Genomic DNA, 21,821 nt, shown 5'->3' on the forward strand with positions numbered 1-21,821 from the left:
ATTAATTACATAAAAGTTTACCAATATTAGCTGAATTCCCTGTGACTGATGTTTTCCTTGGGGTACCACAAATGATAAAGATTTTCAGGAAGAAAAAGGGGGAATAAGTACAACTGACAGATGTCTGACATGTAAAGAGAAATACCAAACAGATTCTGTAAAAATGAGAATGCATTCCATTTTAACTCATTCGCAAACCATTTAAAACTTGAAAAAAAAATGTCAGTCTAAAATATTTCTCTGAGAAGCTTACTATATGGAATAAACAGACAATTTAAAAATTAATTTATCATGGCATATTTTTTTTAATCAGAAAGATTGTAGAAGTATGGCCCTCTAATCTGTACTATTTAATATACTAGTAAAATGAATGACTCCAAACTTATTGCTTAAAACAAAAACTTAAATTTTAGTCATTATTTTGTAAATAAGGGTCAGGAATTTGGGAGGTACTTCCTGAGCTTTTCTTGCATAGGTCACTGTGTAAGTGCAGTCAGATGTCCGATTAGAAGTGCAGTCATAGGGCCCTGGCCGGTTGGCTCAGCGGTAGAGCGTCGGCCTGATATGCAGGAGTCCCGGGTTCGATTCCCGGCCAGGGCACACAGGAGAGGCGCCCATTTGCTTCTCCACCCCTCCCCCTCTCCTTCCTCTCTCTCTCTTCCCCTCCTTCAGCGAGGCTCCATTGGAGCAAAGATGGCCTGGGCACTGAGGATGGCTCTGTGGCCTCTGCCTCAGGCCCTAGAATGGCTCTGGACGCAACAGAGTGACGCCCCAGAGGGGCAGGGCATTGCTCCCTGGTGGGCATGCCGGGTGGATCCCGGTTGCGCCCATGCGGGAGTCTGTCTGACTGCCTCCCCGTTTCCAGCTTCGGAAAAATGAAAAAAAAAAAAAAAAAAGAAGCGCAGTCATTGGAAGGCTCAACTGCGCTGGCTCACGCATGTGGTTTGGCCCTGTACTTGGAAAACCCAGAGAGAATCCTTTCAAGACAATTGTCTTCCCTGCCCCAAAAGTCTTCTTTTATAGAACCTATTTTGTAAAAGTTCTTAATGTATTTTAGGCATTTTTTTCATGGCAGATGGAGCCCCCTAAAACAAATAAACTAGTTTTTTGCTTGTTTGTTTTACTGTAATCCAACTTTTCCATACTACATAATGTCTTACATGGATGTACTTCCTTGGTGTCCAACAAATTAGTTCCATGATTCTCTGCCAGATCATTTTTAAAATCCTGACAAACAGAACTTACCTCAGACCATTTAGATTAGAATCTGGGGATAAAAAACAAGCAAGAGTATTATAAAAAACAAAACAGAACTTCCTAGAGTATTCTCATGTTAGTTAAGGTTGGAAATCACTGCATAATCCATAAACTGCATGCAAATTAGAAACATAAAGCATAGTTACAAACCTTGATGAGTTCCATCTACTGCTTAAGGGAAAAAAATTAATGCCCAGAGAAGAGAAATGGCTTGCCCAATACTACAGAGTCAACAGTTATAGCAGCCTAGTCTAAGAAGAAATAAGAACAGATTACTTGTGCCTTCAGAATGGTGATAGTGTATAAAAGAGACATAGAGAGGGGAGAGAATATGTGAAGATGTTTCAAAGGTTTTGAATGACATCATTATTGTGAGACCTCACCCTCAGCATTGGACCCTGTACCACTGTGAGACTGTTGGGTAAAAATGAGAAAATGTTGCCTTTGGAAATCAGTGTGCTGCAGCTCCTTGAGAAAAGGAGTTGCGTTTCCTGCTGAGTAAGGATATTAGCAGAATACAGACTAAGTCAGTGGGCTTGTGACATGATCTTAGTTAAGTTATTAAATCCCCTGGACTCTCTTAGCTCTGCTTTTCTGCCTTTCATTACAAGTTTCCTTTCTGCTTTCATTTTACTTTTATAACATTTTCAATATGGAGTTTTGGGAAACATCGTAAAATTTGAAAAAATCAAATTATCAATAAATCTATTTCACTACACAGTTTTTGCCACTTATATTCAACATTTAATATAATAATTATTGGATGAAAGAATACTGAAATCATCTTGAGTAACAAGAATTATTCATTATAACATTTCTCCCCTCGCTCTTAGCTCAAATTATTTTAGTATTTGATGAAAAAAAAATCTGTTTTTGATCCAGTGATAATTGTTAATAATTATTCACAATATTTCATTCACTTGATATAACTTAATTATTGCCTTTTGGTTTACTTATCATCCTGGCTGCTGGTAAATTTTTTTAATCATAACTGAACATTTTTATTAAAACATATTTAGGTAATGTCTTCTTCAATTTACTTGTTCTTGATACTTGTTGAGATTTATCAATTTGTGACTCTGGATTTTTTACCATCCCAATAGTGCTTCTCTTGAAAAAATAGTGTATTTGATAATTGCTCTTCATTTTTGTTCTTGTTTGGGCTTTTGTCTTATATTTCCTCTATCTTTGTTTGATTTTTCTCATATTTTCTTATTTTTTTATAATTTTCATTTGAGTCTTGGTTGATTTTCTTAGGTTTGATTTTTATATATTATTTTTTCTAATGCATATGATTTGTTGTTTTTGAAACACTTCTAGTTTTAATTAAGCAATCATATTTTTCTTTCTCATGCAATGTTTTCTAATTTCAGATTGTTCCTGTTTCATTTTTTTTTTCTCCATGGAAATAGGTAACATAGTCTATCAAATCTTAATGAGATCATAAGTCAGAAAGCTTCTAATAGTGTGTTGTTGCTTTTTAAATTCTGTTGTGTGGTTTTTATATAGTTTTGTTTTTACAGTATATCTACTTTGTTGAATCAATTTCTCTAAGTGTTCAGGAATGTCTCCTTGTTTTGACATAATGTTTCTTTTTATAGAACTGGTAGTTTTTTTTCCTCCTATACTCAGAAACTTTCTGTTTGTTCTGGCTGCTAAAGAAGGAAGAAACCCTGCCATATTGGGTTTCTAAAATGTTCATTGAGACCACATCCTGTTTCTTTCCCCCACACAGACTGTGAACGGATTTCTCTCAGCATTTTCTCCACTCAGATTCTGGCCACATTGCTCCTTCGGGGAAACTTTGGTGGTGGGAGAGGGTCAGGAATCTGACCCCAGTCCCTCTTGTGTAACGATGCTGAAGCATATGGGGCAGCTGAGTATTGTTAAATAATATTTGTTGAGTGCTTACCATGGACTAGGCATTAGGCTGAGCACTTGTCCTGTTATTTAAATCACAACCCCTTCCCATTTTGTACATGAGAAAGGCAAGGAATAAGGATTTTTAATACTTTTCCCTAAGTCTGTGTAACTATTGAGTAAAGATTCTGAACTGAACAAATGTTCTTAGTCAATTCACCATTTATCAGTTAATTTCCCCTGTTTATCAGTTAATTAAAATACTTTGAAGTTGAGTACCTGAAATTATCATCCTTCCTATTATTGTCACCAATAAAGTATTCTCTCCATTTCATATTCTGTTTGCCATGTTCATGAATCTCTCAGAAGAGTAAAGGTAAACAGCCAAGTTTACAAAAACCAGTCTTCCTAGAATGTACAAAAGAATGGCCAATTATCAGTTTATCACATTTCTAAATTAGAGATCTTAGCCCTTTTTAAAAAAACAATATAAGAAACTTGAATTTCAGACATTCTACACAAGGTATGACTTCCAAATTTTTTGATACAGAGTTACCCTCAAAATCTTGATGAGAAAACATTTAAAGAATACATCTTAACTATCTAAAATCTTTGTTTCAGTTGCTTCAAAACCTTAGCTCTGAAACATTATTCAACAGGATTAATTGTCTTTCGATGACACTAGTACCAGGTTCAATAGATTTTGAGTACTTGTGTATCAATGGCCACATAACTAATATGGTCTCAAATCATCTCAGAAAAAATGGATTATTGTAAAATTTACAAAGAAGCCAATTATACAAACATTTATTTGTTATGTGGATAAAAATGGGGTCACATGCTGAACCTGACAAATTCCAGAGAGACCTGTATGGTGACCTTACAAACTCAAGAGACTTAAAGCAACACACAGGATGGTCTGAAATTAAAACTTTCTAACCAAAAACAGTTCATGGTGGGTCGTCATGTCTTAGGGAGGTATTTTTCTCTAACAAAGGTCAACCTAAATGGAGACTGACTGTTGTCTTTTGCATCTACAATAATGTACCTGATAACATGTCTCTGAAATGTAAGGGTCATCTTCTTCTCCTGTCAACCATGAGGGCAAGTGTCCCACCAGAACAGAAACATAAAAGCTCCCTCACTGCTATTATTATCATTTTAATTAACTACCTTATTCCTGCCTATGTAAAAGTTTCAGTACATATTGTTTACCCAATCCCAGAGACTTCCCTGCTCTGCTTTCTCCCACCTCCCTAATCTATCGCCAATCAGTTTCATGTAACCCCCCGTAAGTCTTTCCCTTTGATACTAATGTATAAAGTAGGTGGTAAAACCGTTATTTACAGGAGCATTTTCTCAATCTGTTGAGACAATTGCTTACAGGCAATTGTCCACAGTTTGACTCAAACTCATAAAAATTCTTAGAGTTTTGGAAGTTTCTGACATTGACAGTTACTTAGTACACTGGTATACAGTGGTTTTATCAAGGTTTCTGGAATCATTAATAAAAACTGTTAGCCAAGTGGGACATATAACAGCAAGAAGGTAAAAAGCTGGAAACTTCAATAATATAAAAAGGTAGTAGCCTGATCTGTGGTGGCACACTGGGTGGGGCGTTGACCTGGAATGCTGAGGTTGCTGGTTTGAAACCCCGGGCTTGCCAGGTCAAGGCACATATGGGAGTTGATGCTTCCTGCTCCTCCCTCTGTTCTATCTCTTTCTTTTCTTTCTCTCTCTAATAAAAATGAATAAATAAAATAATAAAATCAATAAAAGGTAGTAGAAAGCCGAGAGAGGTTTATCTGAAAAGATATTTGAGTCAGAATATTTGTTTTATATGACCATCAACACCTACCTGAGTGTTTTATCCATAGGGAATGCTCAGTAAACACTTCCTCATGAGGAGACAAAGTAGCACTATAATCAGTTTCTAGAGATAGATAAATAAAACAGAATGTTACATTGATTTTTCAATTACCATCTGGGAAGGTACAAGTGGAATGTCATCAAACTTGTATGTTGGCATTTAAACTTCCCATGACAAAGAGGGTTTTTTTTGTTTTGTTTTGTTTTGTTTTTTTGTATTTTTCTGAAGCTCAAAACTGGGAGGCAGTCAGACTCCTGCATGCGCCCGACCAGGATCCACCAGGGGGAGACGCTCTGCCCATCCGGGGCATCGCTTTGTCACGACCAGAGCCACTCTAGCGCCTGGGGCAGAGGCCAAGGAGCCATCCCCAGCGCCTGGGCCATCTTTTGCTCCAATGGAGCCTCGGCTGCAGGAGGGGAAGAGTGAGACAGAGAGGAAGGAGAGGGGGAGGGGTGGAGAAGCAGATGGGCACTTCTCCTGTGTGTCCTGGCCGGGAATCGAACCGGGGACTTCCGCACGCCAGGCCGACAGTCTACCACTGAGCCAACTGGCCAGGGCCCAAAGAGGGTTTTTATATAAATAAAACTTAAGCATCCTTTCTGCATATATTAAAATTATGCTCTTCTAAAAATTAGATTTCAAAAGTGTTTTGGACATAAAAAAAGTAAATATGTATAATGAATTTATTATTAATTATTAGACATATCCAAATTTGGGTATTTCAGTGTGAATATTTTAGGTGATTATTTTAAACTGTGAATTAATTTTTTTAACATAACATTGTAATTATAACATTTTACCATTACAAAGTGTTTCCACCCCTCTTGCCCTATAAAGACATGCATAGCCCATCCAAGTCACATGTTTTCAGCAGTTTATATTTTAGAAACATTAATTATCATGGAGCAGAAGTCAGGGTTTTTTTTTATTCCAGTCTAGTGAGGTTATTTCTCATGAAAAAGAAGTATTCATTATAAGAACATATGAGCGCTTGGGCGGGGGAGAAGAATTTGTATGGATGGGTGTTTGAGCATAGGTATGTGTGTATTGATAACATATTTTCAGTTGATTACTTTCAAATATTTCTGTTTAGCCATAAAATAACCTTTAAATTCTTGTGACAAACTTAATAATAACTTCTCAAAAAAGAACTCACTATATTTTTGTCCTTTTCTCTAAGACTTTGGGTGTTATGATTTCTTTACTCAGCAACTTATAAACCTCTACTTCACCCTTACTTCTGAGTTTATCCTCATCACATTCATCCGACAAGGTCCACGTTGTATCAGTCTCACTATAGTATCTCTGTCATCCATCATTTCTTCTCAGTTTATACTGAAGATGATCTTAGAAGGGTTTTCCTTCCTTTTTGCATATATTTATACATTTAATTAATGATAACCTTTTGGGAATTTTATAGCATTAAATTTTGTCCAATTTATACTAACATCAAAGATATTTTATTAAGAAAGTATTGGAGTGTGGCCTGGCTTGTGGAAGTCCTGGGCTTAATTCCTGGTCAGGGCACACAAGAGAAGTGCCCATCTGCTTCTCCACCCTTACCCTTCTCCTTTTTCTCTATCTCTTTCTTCCCCTGCTGCAGCCAAGGCTCCATTGGAGTAAAGTTGTCCCTGGCACTGAGGGTAGCTCCATGGCCTCCGCCTCAGGCACTGAAATGGTTCTGGTTGCAAAGGAGCAACACCTCAGATAGGTAGAGCATCACTCCCTAGTGGGCTTGCCAGGTGGATCCCAGTTAGGCTCATGAGGAAGTCTGTCCTCTGCCTCCCCATTTCTCACTTCAGAAAAAAAAAGTCTTGAGAATTTTATCTTCTGACTTTATTCTGTCTACCAAATAATTTCTGAATTTATCTGCTAAAATTTACAACCTCTACAAATATGATCTCCAGCACTATTCAATTGCAGAACCATAGAAATGCAAACCTAAAAGAGGTACACCTCTCCATTTTTGTAATTCCACCATATCACAAAACATAATTTTTGGCCTATGCTTAGGTCCCACATAAGAAATCCTCAATAAATGTGGGGATGAATTAGGACTTCTTTAATAAACAAGTTAATACTTATATTGTATTATAGTTTCTGTTACTGTAATTGAAGGCTTACTTAATACAAGATATAAAAAGAGCACATAAAAACAAAAAAATTATATATTTCTGAGCTTTAAATTATATATTTTTCTAAAAACTAATACCTGAAAGTATACAGAAGTTAATGTGATAATTACATTGAAGATGTCCATGAAATATTTTATATTTTATATACTAATATATGCTACATAACTTAAATGAAAATCAAGTTAGTGATTAATCAATTGCCTTTTATTGCACATATATTTCTTGTTACAAAATAATTTCATAGATATATTAATTCTAAAATTGAGACATTCCTCTATCACACTGGGACCAAACACACATTGTAACTGTTCTTCCCGCCCAGGGCCATTTACCAGTGGAGTGTGACTGATGCATTAGGAGGGTTTAATAAATAGATGTTTTTATTATATTACTATTTTTAATAACCTTCTTGCTCAGTATTAGAGAAAAGGTTTCAGAGTGCAATGGTGATGGTTTCAGTTCTCGGGCTGCCATCTTGCAGTGTGATCTTGGGGAAGTCATTCAGGTTCTCTAAATCTGAATTTCCTCTTATCTGAATTGGGGATTATAATAATGCCTACTTCACACTTTCATTGTGAGGATCAAAGTAAATCATGAATAGAAAAGGAAAACCAGAAAGAGTTACCCAAGTGTTTATAAAAGTGTAACCTTTGAAGTTACTTTCAGAATGGGTAAAATTTCAACAACTTCTCACCTTACATTTGTTATGATAAAGCACATGAATAAAACTGAAAGACACTGTGGGCTGGATGGTCTCTTGTCCATCTCTGGCACTTCCTATAACCAAAAGTTTATCTCATTTGACAATATTCAGTTATTGAATGACATTTTATGTGCCAGGCAAAGTTGAGATAAAAATAAGTGGTGTTTTCCTCTTAGTATATATAGTCTAGTAAATAGGGACATATAAAAAGTTAATGTAAAAAGGTGCTAATTTTTTTTTTTTTGCACAATGTGTTAAACATTTTGGATGCAATAGGATGGCATTTTACTTATCTTATGATTAGAGAAGTTCTCTAAAATTTACAACTCTGTTGAATCACTAATAATTAGATTTATAGCAAAGACTGGTAGGACAGGTTTTCTACGAGGCAGGGATAGTAAGAATATAGGCACAAAATTTTGGCCAAGTATTTAGTGGAAATGAAGCTGCAATCAGTTCTTTATTATGTGAAAACAGAGGAGAAACAGAGACTAGTCAAAAATAAGACTGGAAAGCAAGAGGGATACTAAGTCATGAAGGCCCTTTTGAGATTACTGTGTGTCCTGGGCAAGTGAAAGCATAATCAACTGGGATTAGAGTGTTGGCTAGAACCCCAAGTTAACTGCTGTGAAATACAGAAAAATCGACAGAGTTTAGCCAGAGAAAATAAAGGATGGTACTATCATGACTTAAACTGTGGTCTCAGTATTGATCATGTGGGTTCAAATCCCAATTCCAACACTTCTTAGTCAGGAAATTTGGGAGCCAATTTAACCCCTCACAGCATTAGTTATATTATTTGAAAACTACATATAATAGTTAATATTATCTATTTCTGATTAGGCTTCCTGAAAAATAAATAAGCTAATATATTAAAGCATTTCACACTAACAGTAAATATTGTTAGATTCTATCTTTAGGCCAGAAGAGAGAAAGTTTGCTCAGTTAGGAGATGATCACAGCAGTTCATTTAAGAGATAAAGATTAAGATTAGAAAAAGTATGGAGGGAAATTCCTGGCACTTGATATCTGGCAAATAGTAGGAATTCAATGTATATTGAATAATGTGTAATACATATAATATTAAATATGTGGCATCATATAGTTATAAACATATAAATGAATTGTTTTCTTTTAAACTGAAAATAGCTACGCAACCTATTACTAAGAGAAACAAAAAATAATAATCAACTTTGACTTTTGTTTTCTCTGTTGAATTGACTGGTGCTGATGGCATTTGAAAGCTTTGGCTCCACTGTGTTGATTGCAATTAGCCTAAGATTTAAAAGTTGTAGAAGATTGAGGTTGAAAAAGAATATCAAAACTTGTACACCTGACAGCTATATAATTTTATAAAAATGTCACCCCACTGAATTCATTGACAAAGAAAATGATATTTAAGCTCTATATGGTACATTTAGAGATGCACTGAATTAATAGGATTAGAAAAAATCTTATGATTATTTGTCAAACCCTCTCTTCTTAGTTTTTTCTGAATGGCAAAGTAACTCACTATAGGAAACTTCTGTAGAAACCATTGGCAGCACTGCTGATGTAAGGGAGAAGAAGTTCTTCTAACTCACCATCAGGGTATTTCCCTCCATAAACTTACTGTATTTTCAGTTGTGGGCAGATAATTGCACTTTTAAAAACTACATCTATATAAATAATTCTTATAGTCTGGGTTCTTTTTCTCTCTCTTTTTTCATAAATCAAATTTTGAACAAATTGGCTATGTGTGTTCTTCATATAGTGAATCACTATAATTTATTTTAAAAATAACATTGTAAGGATTTAACATATTAAAGCACTCCTAAGTAATAAAGAGATAGAGTGTCCTTTAAATTGCTTGTATAACTGAATTGGGAAAATGTCCCTCATAATGAATTGTTAAAAGAAAAAAGTAATGTTTAATAACCTTTGAATTTGTCTCATCCAATATCAGCAATATTAGTTACTCAGTCAAGATTTAACAAATGAATGATTGTGAATTAATAGAGAGAATGATATTATAGAGGTACAGAAGATAAGAAAGAGTTCCAAGTAGAGAAATTGTAAAAGTTTTACTAAAGAAATGGCATATTAGCTGAACCTTGATTGATGAGGAATTCAGCAGGGAACTGTATATAGAGAAAACATGCCAGACTAGCACAAGCAAGAACATCCACATGGAGTTAAAGATGTTATAACGTTCAGGTATTGGTAATACAAAGGAGAGATGGAAGAAAGATATGGAAGAGCAACCTGGTCATGTAAACAGAGATTACAAGTTGTACGTGGTTTAAAAAAAAAAAAAAGACTAGCTTTAACCAAGGAACATCAAAGAAGCCACACTGAGACTGGTAGGAAAAGTGGAAACACGGAGAGGGCTGCCCAGCTCCCTGGAGCGAATGGCAGCCCAGAGAGACTTGCATGGTGGGAAGAGAGTTTAGTGGAGAGGGGAGGGTCCTGAACCCCAGGAAGAAAGCCCAAGGCTGCAGCCCCAGAGCCTAGAAGAGGCGTATGGACAATATTTAGCTGCAAAACAAGTCAGGATACTGTTTGTGAGAAAAAGACAGATTTCTCAGACCCAGAATTCTTCTTAAAGGGATCGTGCAGAAAACCTCTCTCACAACCACCCACCCAGGACTCTGGGGGATGGGAGAGAGAGAGAACTGGAGCAGTGGGAACAGAGAGTAATCTAGGAGGCACAGGGAGAAACGCTTTGAGAGACAGCCACTCTAACCTTTGGGTTGAGTCATTCCCCAAATCTGAAGTGAATATTTCCCCTGGAAATAGCAATACCAGCAAAGGGAAGCAAGACACCAGCCAAATAAGCTCTCCCGCAGCACTCAGAGCAGAGTCACTAAAAGGAGGGAGCTTTCAGGACTACAGTATGGAGTGTTAGGGTCTGAGCTGCAGCACCCCCATCCAACACAGCTCAGGGCTTATTCGAGGGTGGGCAGTGGTGGAACGTGGAAGTGCAGTTCCCTTTGCAAGGGCAGAAGCTGGCCAGCCATGACTGAGGCCAGGGTGTAAGCTCAGTTTTCCCCAGGGGGGGCAGAGGGAAAGCGCAAAAATGGTCAGGCCCAGGTGCAGGCCACCCGCAAACCTACCTGCAGGGGAAAAGCTGGAGCCCCGAAAGGGGCAGAGACCCGCCACTGAGCAAGGACGCTTGGGCATTCAGCCTCACCCAGCCAACCAGAGCAGGCTCCTCCTGTGGGGGTGGGGCGAAAACTAGAAAACAGGTGGAGACCTGCAGTTGAGCAAAGGTGCTCACCCCTACCTACAGTGCGGAGGCTTGAGGCCAGGGCACGGCACATAACCACATCTGTGGGGGTGGGTCAAAGGCTGAGGCTGCTGAGGCTTGTACACTGAGCATGTGATCACAGTTACTCCCATGGAGGAGAGGCAGAAACTGCAGCAAAAGCCCCCATTGGCTTGCATGGACAATGCCCATACCCAAATGCCCTAGGCAGCAGGGGCAGAGGGGGTGGCGGGCCTGCAGACAGACCACACCTAGGGAACACAATGGTCACAGAGGTCCATTGTGGCCAGTGGACTCCAGTAGCCACACCCTTTTATACACAGACAAAATGGGAAAGCAGAGAAATGCAACACAAATGAATCAAGTGAAATTCCCAGAAAAGGACCTGAATGAGTCAGATATAACCAAATTACCAGATGCAAAGTTTAAAATAACAATTATTAGGATGCTCAAAGATCTTAGAACAACAATAGATGGTCATTAAGAACACCTAAATAAAGACATAGCAAATATAAAAATGACATTGAAATAATAAAAATGAAGCAGTCAGAATTGACAAATACAATATCCGAAATAAAGACTACAATGGAAGGAATTAAAAGCAGGACAGATGAAGTTGAGGATCAAATCAGCAAGTTAGAGGACAAGATAAATGAAGGCATGGAAGCAGAGCAGAAAAAAAAGAGACTCAAAAAGTCTGAGGAAACTCTAAGAGAGCTCTGTGACAACATGAAGAGAAATAACATCTGCATCATAGGGGTTCCTGAAGAAAAGAAAGAACAAAGGATAGAGACTTGGTTCAACCATATCATAGCTGAAAACCTCCCTAAATTAATTCAGAAAAATGTCTCACAAGTTCAAGAAGCACAGATAACTCCATTAAAGAGAAAGCCAAAGAAATCTACACCAAGACATACCATTATTACAATACCAAACTTAAGTGATAAAGAGAAAATATTAAAAGCTGATAGAGAAAAAAAGGTTATCACCTACAAATGAGCCCCCATAAGGATGACATCTGACTTCTCAACAGAAACACTTGAGGCCAGAAGGGAATGGCAAGAAATATTTTTAAAAATGCAGAGCAAGAGTCTACAACCAAGAATACTTTATGCAGCAAAGCTATCATTTAAAATTGAAGGAGAAATAAAAAGTTTCCCAGACAAATAAAACAAAAACAAACAAACAAAAAAACCTCAAGGAATTCACTACAACCAAACCAATGCTGAAAAAAATGCTAAGAGGCCTGCTGTAAACAGATCAAAGGGAGAAAATAATATAGCAAAAGAGGAATACAGCTTTAAAGAATAAAATGGCAATAAACAACTACAGATCAATAATAACCTTAATGTAAACAGATTAAACGATCTAATCAAAAGACATAGGGTAGCTGCATGGATACATAAGCTGTCTACAAGAGACACACCTTAAACAAAAGATGCACATAGACTGAAGGGAAAAGGATGAAAAACAAGCTGGGACAGCAATACTTATATCAGACAAAATGGACTTTAAAACAATGACTATAGTAAGAGATAAAGAAGGTCACTATATAATGATAAAGGGAGCAATCCAACAGGAAGATATAACCATTATAAATATCTAGGCACCCAATATAGGAGCACCTAAATATATAAAGCAGACTTTGATGGATATAAAGGGCGAAATCAAGAGCAATTCTATAATAGTAGGGGATTTCAATACCCCACTAACATCACTAGATAAATCCTCATAAAAGAAAATTAACAACAACAACAACAACAAAAAACCAAAACGGCAGACTTAAAGGATACACTAGATTAACTGGATTTAGTAGATATCTTCTGACCCTTTCACCCTAAAGCAGCAGAATATAATTCTTTTCAAGAGCTCATGGTACATTCTCTAGGATACACCACATGTTAGGGCACAAAAGCAGTCTCAACAAATTAAAGAAGATTGAAATCATATCCAGCATTTTCTCTAATCACAATGGCACAAAACTAGAAATCAACCACAACAGAAAAACTGAAATATACTCAAACACTTGGAAACTAAATAGCATGTTACTAAATAATGAATGGGTTAACAATGAAATCAAAGAAGAAATTAAAAAGTCTCTAGACATGAAAGATAATGAGCATATATCAACTCAAAATTTATGGGGCACAGCAAAAGCAGTCCTGAGAGGGAAGTTCATAGCATTACAGGCATACCTTAAGAAGCTAGAAAAAGTTCAAATAAACAACGTGACCCTGCATCTAAAAGAACTAGAAAAAGAACAGCAAGTAAAGCCTAGAGGTAATAGAAGGAAGGAAATAATAAAGATCAGAGCAGAAATAAATGACATAGAGGCTAAAGAAACAATACAGAAAATCAATGAAACCAGGAGCTGGTTCTTTGAAAAGGTAAACAAGATCAATGCACCCCCATGTTTATGGCAGCATTGTTCAGAATAGCAAAGATCTGGAAACAGCCCAATTGTCCGTCAGTGGATGAAAAAAGCTTGGTACATATATTGTATGGAATACTACTCAGTCATAAGAAAGAATGACATCGGATCATTTACAACAACATGGATGGACCTTGATAACTAAGTGAAATAAGTAAATTAGAAAAAACTAAGAACTATATGATTCCATACATAGGTGGGACATAAAAATGAGACTCAAGAAACGTGGACAGAAGGGTGGTGGAGGCAAGTGGGGGATGGGAGGGGCACAAAGAAAACTAGATAGAAGGTGTTGGAAAACACTTTGACTTTGCGTGATGTGTGTGCAACATAATTAAATTTCAAAATAACCTAAAGATGTTTTCTCTGAACATATGTACCCTGATTTATCAATGTCACCCCATTAAAATTTATAATAATAATAATAAAAATAAAGGTTATACAAACTGAATATTTTTCTGTTGTCATAAGAGACATATTTTGGAGAAGAGCAGGAATTCATGTGTTTTGTACTTTAAAATGACATCCCTCAGAATAATTTACTGATCCAGTATAGAAACCAGGAGCAAAGCACATAGTTTTACAATGAAAAGTTCTGTATTATACATCACATAAATACATACAAACACAGACATCCACATACATTTTCACACACATACAACACACCTGTATTGCTAGATAAAGTGGTTCCAAAGTAAATCAACTGAATAGCATAGAAATAGAACTTATAAATTTGAAAACCTAAACCAGCATTGGTTATATGACATACTTTCACTCTATAATATAAAGGCAATACTCAACCTTTCAACTTTTTGTTTCTCTTTTTACCGCACCACAAAAACTGTGGATGATATCATTCCAGGAAAAATTCTCCTATAGATGGGTAATGCAAAATCTTTAATGACTTTTTATAATGATGCCATAATTGTCATTTGCATTCCATAAAATATATTAGAAGGCCAGTAAATTAGAGGTTAATATAAAGATAAGCTTGTATCATCTCTATATTTCAGTTTTTGTTTTTAATGTAAGTAAATTCTTGTATAAGTATTAGTAGGAAAAAAGAAAATCATTCTCTGCACTTCATAGCTGACTGGAAAACAACGTTCATTGTCTCTTACCTGAGAACTATTGCCTGACAGTACCTTAAAAAAAATAGGGGAAACCCAACTTCTCTTTTTATTTAATTACTGGGAAAAAATTCTGTCTTAAAAGAACTAGGTTGCATTTAAGAGCAATCTCTCGGATCAGAATATCCCAGGTCATAATTACGGTTAAGTTACATTTTCAGGGTCCTCATACAAACTCATGGAATTTTCAATCAAGTATAGCATGTTGAACTAATATCCTTTGGTCTAATTTGACAGATATCAAAATAATCAAAACTAAAATACCTAGAAAAAGCATGATATTATCTGTAATTTTGCCTCATGTGTTTTTCTGGTTTTCTGAAAATAAGAAGAGTGATTTTATTTCCAAGGGGGGAGAAGACAAAAAAAAAAATGTGTATTGGAGCCAAAATCCTTATTTGCTGTGAAAATTGCAAATGCTTGCCTGGAGCAAATATGTAAAAATTTGCAATTTGTTGTAGGTGTGGAATTTTGTTATTTTTCACAGTGGAAGAACTGTTCTGTGTAGTTTGCTCCCCCCCCCCAGACGTGTGATTCTTGGAGAAATCCTGAGATCAAGGCATTTGATGCCAAAGATGGCAAGGTGAACAATTACTCTCAATAATAACTCAGAATTGTGCTAAGTAACTCAACAAAATGCTTTCTTTTTTCAAAATTGAATGGTAATACTTGTTAGAAGAAAACAGTTCTAATTAAGTGTTAAACTATTATCTAGTACAAAAATTATATAATAATAAACTATAATACTTTTATGCAGGAGTATATTGATATCTAAAATTAAAGAGGAGAGCAGTGAATAAAAATTACTCAAACTTTGATGACGCATAAATAAAGAAACTACAATCTGATGTCAATCTTACATATACAAAATTCGATTCAGATATCGTGTCAAATTGAATTAATTTACTAAACACAAATATTTAACAATTTCAAAATTATGCAATAGTAAATACTTCTAGTTATAGATAATATACATTTCATTTAAAATTGAAGGTATATATTCTTGCAAATATATAAGATTTATTAATTTTTCAGGAATAAGAAAATAAAGGAATACTATATTTTCTGCTAGTCATTGTACTATGACTTCATGGTCTCTCTTACATTTTCTAAGAAGAATTGTGAAATACAATTGTGAAATACAATTTCGATTGCCTCTTGCAGCCAGTCCTTAGGTGGTGGCTGCCAACAATAGCCACTGACAAAGAATGCTGAGAGTTCCATATCTCTCCTCCTTCACACATTAAATTTTCTGTCCCATACCTCATGCTAAAATTATAATTTGCTTCTTTTATTAAGTAACTTGTATTTTAAAAAATTTTCCAGGATTCTCCTTTTCTTGGTAGGTAATGTGTGCTGTTTAGAGTTCTTCCTAAAGAAATGTAGAATATTATATATATCTGGGTTCATGGAATTCTCGAAGACACGGAAAGCAAGACTTAATGGTTTGTTTCATAGTTACCTAATTAATTTATTCAATCAAAGTAATGTTTTTTTCTTTGTTTTGTTTATTTTATTTTATTTTATTTTTATTTTTCTGAGGTGAGAAGCAGGGATGCAGAGAGACAGACTCCCACATGTGCCTGGCTGGGATCTACCTGGCATGCCCACCAGGGGGCAATACTCTGCCCATCTGGGCTGTTGTTCTGTTGAAACCGGAGCCATTCTAGTGCCTAAGGCGGAGGCCACAGAGCCATCCTCAGCGCTCAGGTCAACTTTGCTGCAATGGAGCCTTGGCTGCAGGAGGGGAAGAGACAGAGAGAAAAAAGATGATTAAGGGTGGAGAAGCAGATGGGCACTTCTCTTGTGTGCCCTGACCAGAAATTGAACCTGGGACTTCCACGTGCTGGGCCAATGCTCTACCGCTGAGCCAACCTGCCAGGGTCCAAAGTATGTTTTAATTAACAATAGAGTTTGTATATATAAGATTCTAAAAGGCCAGTTTGAATTAATGCATAAGTTGCCTTTTATTTTCAAGTATCAACATCATTAAGAAGTGAAAAATTTTGTAGACTATTTCTGCATTTCCCCAATCTTCGTTGGAATGTTACGTGAAGTTATTTTTGGTTTGCTTAGATTTCAGTAAGCTTTAGTACCTTGAAAAATTTTCTCAATATCATATAACTCTAACACAGGTGGCATTTTCTTAGGAATTTCTAAAACCTAGAATATGTATTTATTTCTCCTTTGTAGTTAAAAAAAAAAGCCCACCATAATATAATTCTTTGCATATGTGCAAGGAAAATGCTGGAGAAGTAGACAAGGGGAATCATATATTTAGAGTTATCTTATAGTTTCTGACCCTTTAAAATAGTAGTCTAATTGAACATAATAATTGGAAAATAACTTTAGTCAGAATGAATTTTACAAGATTTATCTATAAAACTAAACATCATTGTAATGTAAGTTAATGTTAATAAAAATAATTTAAAATTAACATATACCAAAAATAGTCTTCCCCCAAATTGCAGTTTATTGTTTATATTTTTCACTGTGAAGAATGCTTTTTGAAGTTTAATTCTTTAGTGAATTCATTTATAGATCACCCTTACAACAAAGGTTCTACTCGCCAATAGGCACTGAAAAAAAAAGACTCCTTTATATATCCAGTCCATACTCTATCTGTTTTTCTTATATGCCCAGTTAGCTTTATATGTCTTGTCAATCACCAGCCTTCCTACTTTGGAGTTCCTAGATAAAAATTCCTTATCCTAAGCTGCCCTATTGTCAAGAATCTAGTGGAACTTAAGTTTGAATGGTTTTCTATCAAACACCTCCCACTCAACTGATCTGTGGTCCTTAATGAACCATAAGCTGATGGACAATTATTCATTTGGCTGAGGCTCATGGCACATTTAAAGGGTACTCAGGATCTCACAAGGCTACTAATGCAACTTTCATGTACTGTATTTCCCCAATATAAGATGCACCTTAATTTTAGGGCCCAAAATTGAAAAAAAAAATGTATTACATAAAGTTATTGAACTGAAGTTTATTCATTATAAAATTCATACTACTCCTCATCACTGTCAATATCCCCATCCATTAGCTTGTCCTCATCTGTGTCTGATGAAAAATCACTGTCTTCAGCCTTGTCCTGAGCTCTATCTATGGCATTTGAAGTGCCTCACTTCTTAAATGATTTGACAAGGATCTCAATCTTGATATTATCCCAGTATCTTTTCAACCAGGTACAAACTTCTACTATAGTTGGTTTCTTCACTCTTCCTGCTGGTGTCAAATTGTCCCCAGAAGACTTCATCCATTGGTTCCACTCATCTTTCACGGCATTTTTGAAGGGTTTGTTAATGCTGACATCAAGTGGTTGGGGCCACATGTGGATTAAGGTTGGTTGAGGCCCCAGGTGCAGAAGAAAATATTGGGCCTCTTGTCATTTGAAAAAAGTGTAAAGTTGGGGTTTTGGGGGGCCCTTTAAAAATTGGGGCCCAGGGAACATGCCTGGTGCACCTGCCATTAAATTCACCTCTTGTGGCCCTGGCCGGTTGGCTCAGCAGTAGAGCGTCGGCCTAGCGTGCGGAGGACCCGGGTTCGATTCCCGGCCAGGGCACATAGGAGAAGCGCCCATTTGCTTCTCCACCCCTCCGCCGCGCCTTCTTCTCTGTCTCTCTCTTCCCCTCCTGCAGCCAAGGCTCCATTGGAGCAAAGATGGCCCGGGCGCTGGGGATGGCTCTGTGGCCTCTGCCCCAGGCGCTAGAGTGGCTCTGGTCGCAACATGGCGACACCCAGGAGGGTCGCAACATGGCGACGCCCAGGATGGGCAGAGCATCGCCCCCTGGTGGGCAGAGCGTCGCCCCTGGTGGGCGTGCCGGGTGGATCCTGGTCGGGCGCATGCGGGAGTCTGTCTGACTGTCTCTCCCTGTTTCCAGCTTCAGAAAAATGCAAAAAAAAAAAAAAAAATTCACCTCTTGTTGGAGATGGGATGTCAAGCCTCCACGTATGACAGCAAGCTTTTTTTCTTTTTTTTTTTTGTTGTTGTTGTTTTTACAGAGACAGAGAGAGAGTCAGAAGGAGGAATTGACAGACAGGAATGGAGAGAGATGAGAAGCATCAATCATCAGTTTTTTGTTGTGACACCTTAGTTGTTCATTGATTGCTTTCTCATATGTGCCTTGACCATGGGGCTACAGCAGACCAAGTAACCCCTTGCTCAAGCCAGCGACCTTGGATCCAAGCTGGTGAGCTTTTTGCTCAAACCAGTTGAACCTGTGCTCAAGCTGGCAACCCCAGGGTCTCGAACCTGGGTCCTCCGCATCCCAGTCCGACGCTCTATCCACTGCGCCACTGCCTGGTCAGGCATGACAGCAAGTTTTGTTTTTTGCTCTGCAGCAATCTTCTTTGTGTTTTCTTGATATGTGTGCCCTGAACTGATCAAGCAATAGGGCAGGTTTGTAAGAGCCCACCTGGTCTCCTTCTCCAAACTTTCTCAAACCAGATCTTCATTTCATCCTGATCCATCCAACCCTTGTCATGAATGTAGATAATCACTCCTTGAGGAACATCTTCTTCTGGCATTGTTTTGCATTTGAAAATCAGCATAGGAGGCAGCTTGGTTCTGTCAGCACAACAAGCTAGAACAACTGTATATTGACTCTTTTCATGTCCACTTGGGATATAAAATTGAAGGGTGACTTCATCCATATTTGTGATCTGTCCCAACTCAAACTGATGTGTCTTCTGACATTGAATTACAAAACAATGAAATTCAAGGATTTTCTGCTCATAGCTTTCAGATATTTTTTGAGCTAGTGTGGTGCATGTACACATGCTTAATGCATTCCGTTTCATGAACCTGAAGCACCAATTGTGTCCTCCTTTGAAATCAGTAACTTCTTTTTCATCAGTAATTCTTCTTGCTTCATGCTGAAGCATCTTTGTGGACACAGAATTTCAATTGCCCTTTGGTCTTCAATCTATATCTTCAGTTCCCTCTCTAAATCAGGCCATTTTTCTGGGTTGCCTCTCCTGGCCTTCTTTTGTCCTGATGTTTTCAGTAGGGTTTCTTCTTCCCACAGCCAATCTTGGATTGATTTCTCAGTAGAAGGACAACCAAACTTACATTCAACAGCACAATTTCCATTCACTTTTGCAAACTGGATCACTTTTAACTTGAATTTAGCACTGTACAAAAATCTTTTCTGAGCCATTTCTGGGCAGAACATGGCAAAACATAACCTACTGTAATATACTGGTAACAAATGTGATTGAGCAAAAAGACAATAAGCGCAAAAAAGTGGGAAATGCAAATAAAAAAATCTACAACCACTGTATAAGACACACCCAGTTTTTAGACCCTAAATTTTTTTTAAAAGGTGCATCTTATACATGGGGAAATACGGTAAGTTTAGATATAAGATTTTTGACATGACCAAGAAATATAACAAGACTTTAACTGAAATCACCATGAAAGATAAGCTTTGACTTGGAATCTTAAGTTCCCTGTGATTGGTGGACAGATAAACTAAAAAGTAATAAGAGTAACTGTCCTGCATTTAGAAAAGCAACACTGAATTACATTAAATAGAAAATTTGCAGTTTTAAAACATCACCATAGTGTGTATTATAACTAGAAAGGAACTCCATATTTCAAGACTACCTCCAACATATTTTTTTTCCATTTTTAAATTATCTTTATTTTTCAATTATAGTTGACATGCATTGTTAAATTAGTTCCAGGTGTACACTCCAGTGATTAGACATTACATATCTAGTGATCATTCCATTAAAACTTGCACCCATCTGACACCACAGTAATTAGAGTATTATTTATTATACTATATTCTCTATGCTATACTTTACATCTCTATGACTATTCTGTAATAGCTAATTTATACTTCTAAATCCCTTCAACTTTTTCATCTATTCTTCCAACCCTCCTCTCATCTGACAACCATCAAAATGTTCTCTGTATCTATGAGTTTATTTCTGTTCTGTTGTTCATTTATTTTGTGTTTTTTATTCAATTGTTGACAGATATGTATTTATTGCCTTTTTATTGTTCATAATTTTTTTCTTCTTTTTTTATTTTATTTATTTATTCATTTTTTTTAGAGAGGAGAGAGAGAGACAGAGAGGGAGAGAGAGGAGAGAGAGACGGAGAGAGAGAAGGGGGGAGGAGCTGGAAGCATCAACTCCCATATGTGCCTTGACCAGGCAAGCCCAGGGTTTCGAACCGGCAACCTCAGCATTTCCAGGTCGATGCTTTATCCACTGCGCCACCACAGGTCAGATTTTTTTTCTTCTTAAAAAAAGATGCTTTAACATTTCATGTGATACTGGTTCAGTGGTGGTAATCTCCTTTAGCTTTTTATTATCTGGGAAGCTCTTCATTTATCCTTCCATTTTAAATGATAGCCTTGCTGTGTAATGTAGTCTTGGTTATAGGTCCTTGCTTTTCATTACTTTGAATATTTCTTGACACTCTGTTCTGACCCGTAAAGTTTCTCTTGAGAAATTAACTGACAACCTTATGGGAGTTTTCTTGTGAGTAACTAATTACTTCCCTTCTCTCTTGCTACTTTCAAGATTTTCTCTTTGGCCTGACCTGTGGTGGTGCAGCTGATGAAGCATCGACCTGGAATGCAGAGGCCACTGGTTCAAAACCCTGACTTGTCAGGTCAAGGCACATATGAGAAGCAACTACTATGAGTTGATGCTTCCCACTACTCTTTCCTCCCTTTCTTTCTCTCTCTCTTCTCTCTCTAAAATCAATAAATAAAATCTTTTTTTAATTAAATAAATGAATAAGGTAAAGCCCACACAGCATATTACGTGTGACAGACAAAGTTCTCAGTAAATGTTCATCTCTTTCCTCTTTTCCCATTTAAGGTCCTGATTTGTGTACAGAAAAATCCCAAAGACAATAAAAAAATTCTCTGTCTTTAACCTTTTTTTATTGCCTCTTTGAGTTTAACTTCTTCATCTTGTGCTTCCTGGACTTAGTGTCTATTTTCTTCACCAAGTTAGAGAGTTTTCTGTCATTATTTTTCAAACAGTTTTTCAATTTCTAGTTTTATCTCCTCTTCTTATAGCATCCCCATTATGTAAATATTGTTATGTTTGAAGTTGTCTCAGAGACTCCTTATACTATCTTCATTTTTTTTTTTTGGTTTCCTTTATTCTTTTTGTTCTTCTGATTGGGTATTTTTTTGCTTCCTGATATTCTAATTT

The 21,821-nt window shown here is 36.8% G+C and overlaps 1 non-coding gene across 1 annotated transcript; it reads left to right on the forward strand.

Annotated features, from left to right (window-relative positions):
* The first annotated feature begins 524 nt into the window (after positions 1-524).
* TRNAI-GAU (transfer RNA isoleucine (anticodon GAU)) lies at positions 525-600 on the forward strand. Its single transcript has one exon. It is a non-coding gene; the product is annotated as a tRNA-Ile (tRNA).
* Positions 601-21,821: the final 21,221 nt, after the last annotated feature.

The sequence above is a fragment of the Saccopteryx bilineata genome, chromosome 5 (assembly GCF_036850765.1).
Source record: "Saccopteryx bilineata isolate mSacBil1 chromosome 5, mSacBil1_pri_phased_curated, whole genome shotgun sequence".
Lineage (NCBI taxonomy): Eukaryota > Metazoa > Chordata > Mammalia > Chiroptera > Emballonuridae > Saccopteryx > Saccopteryx bilineata.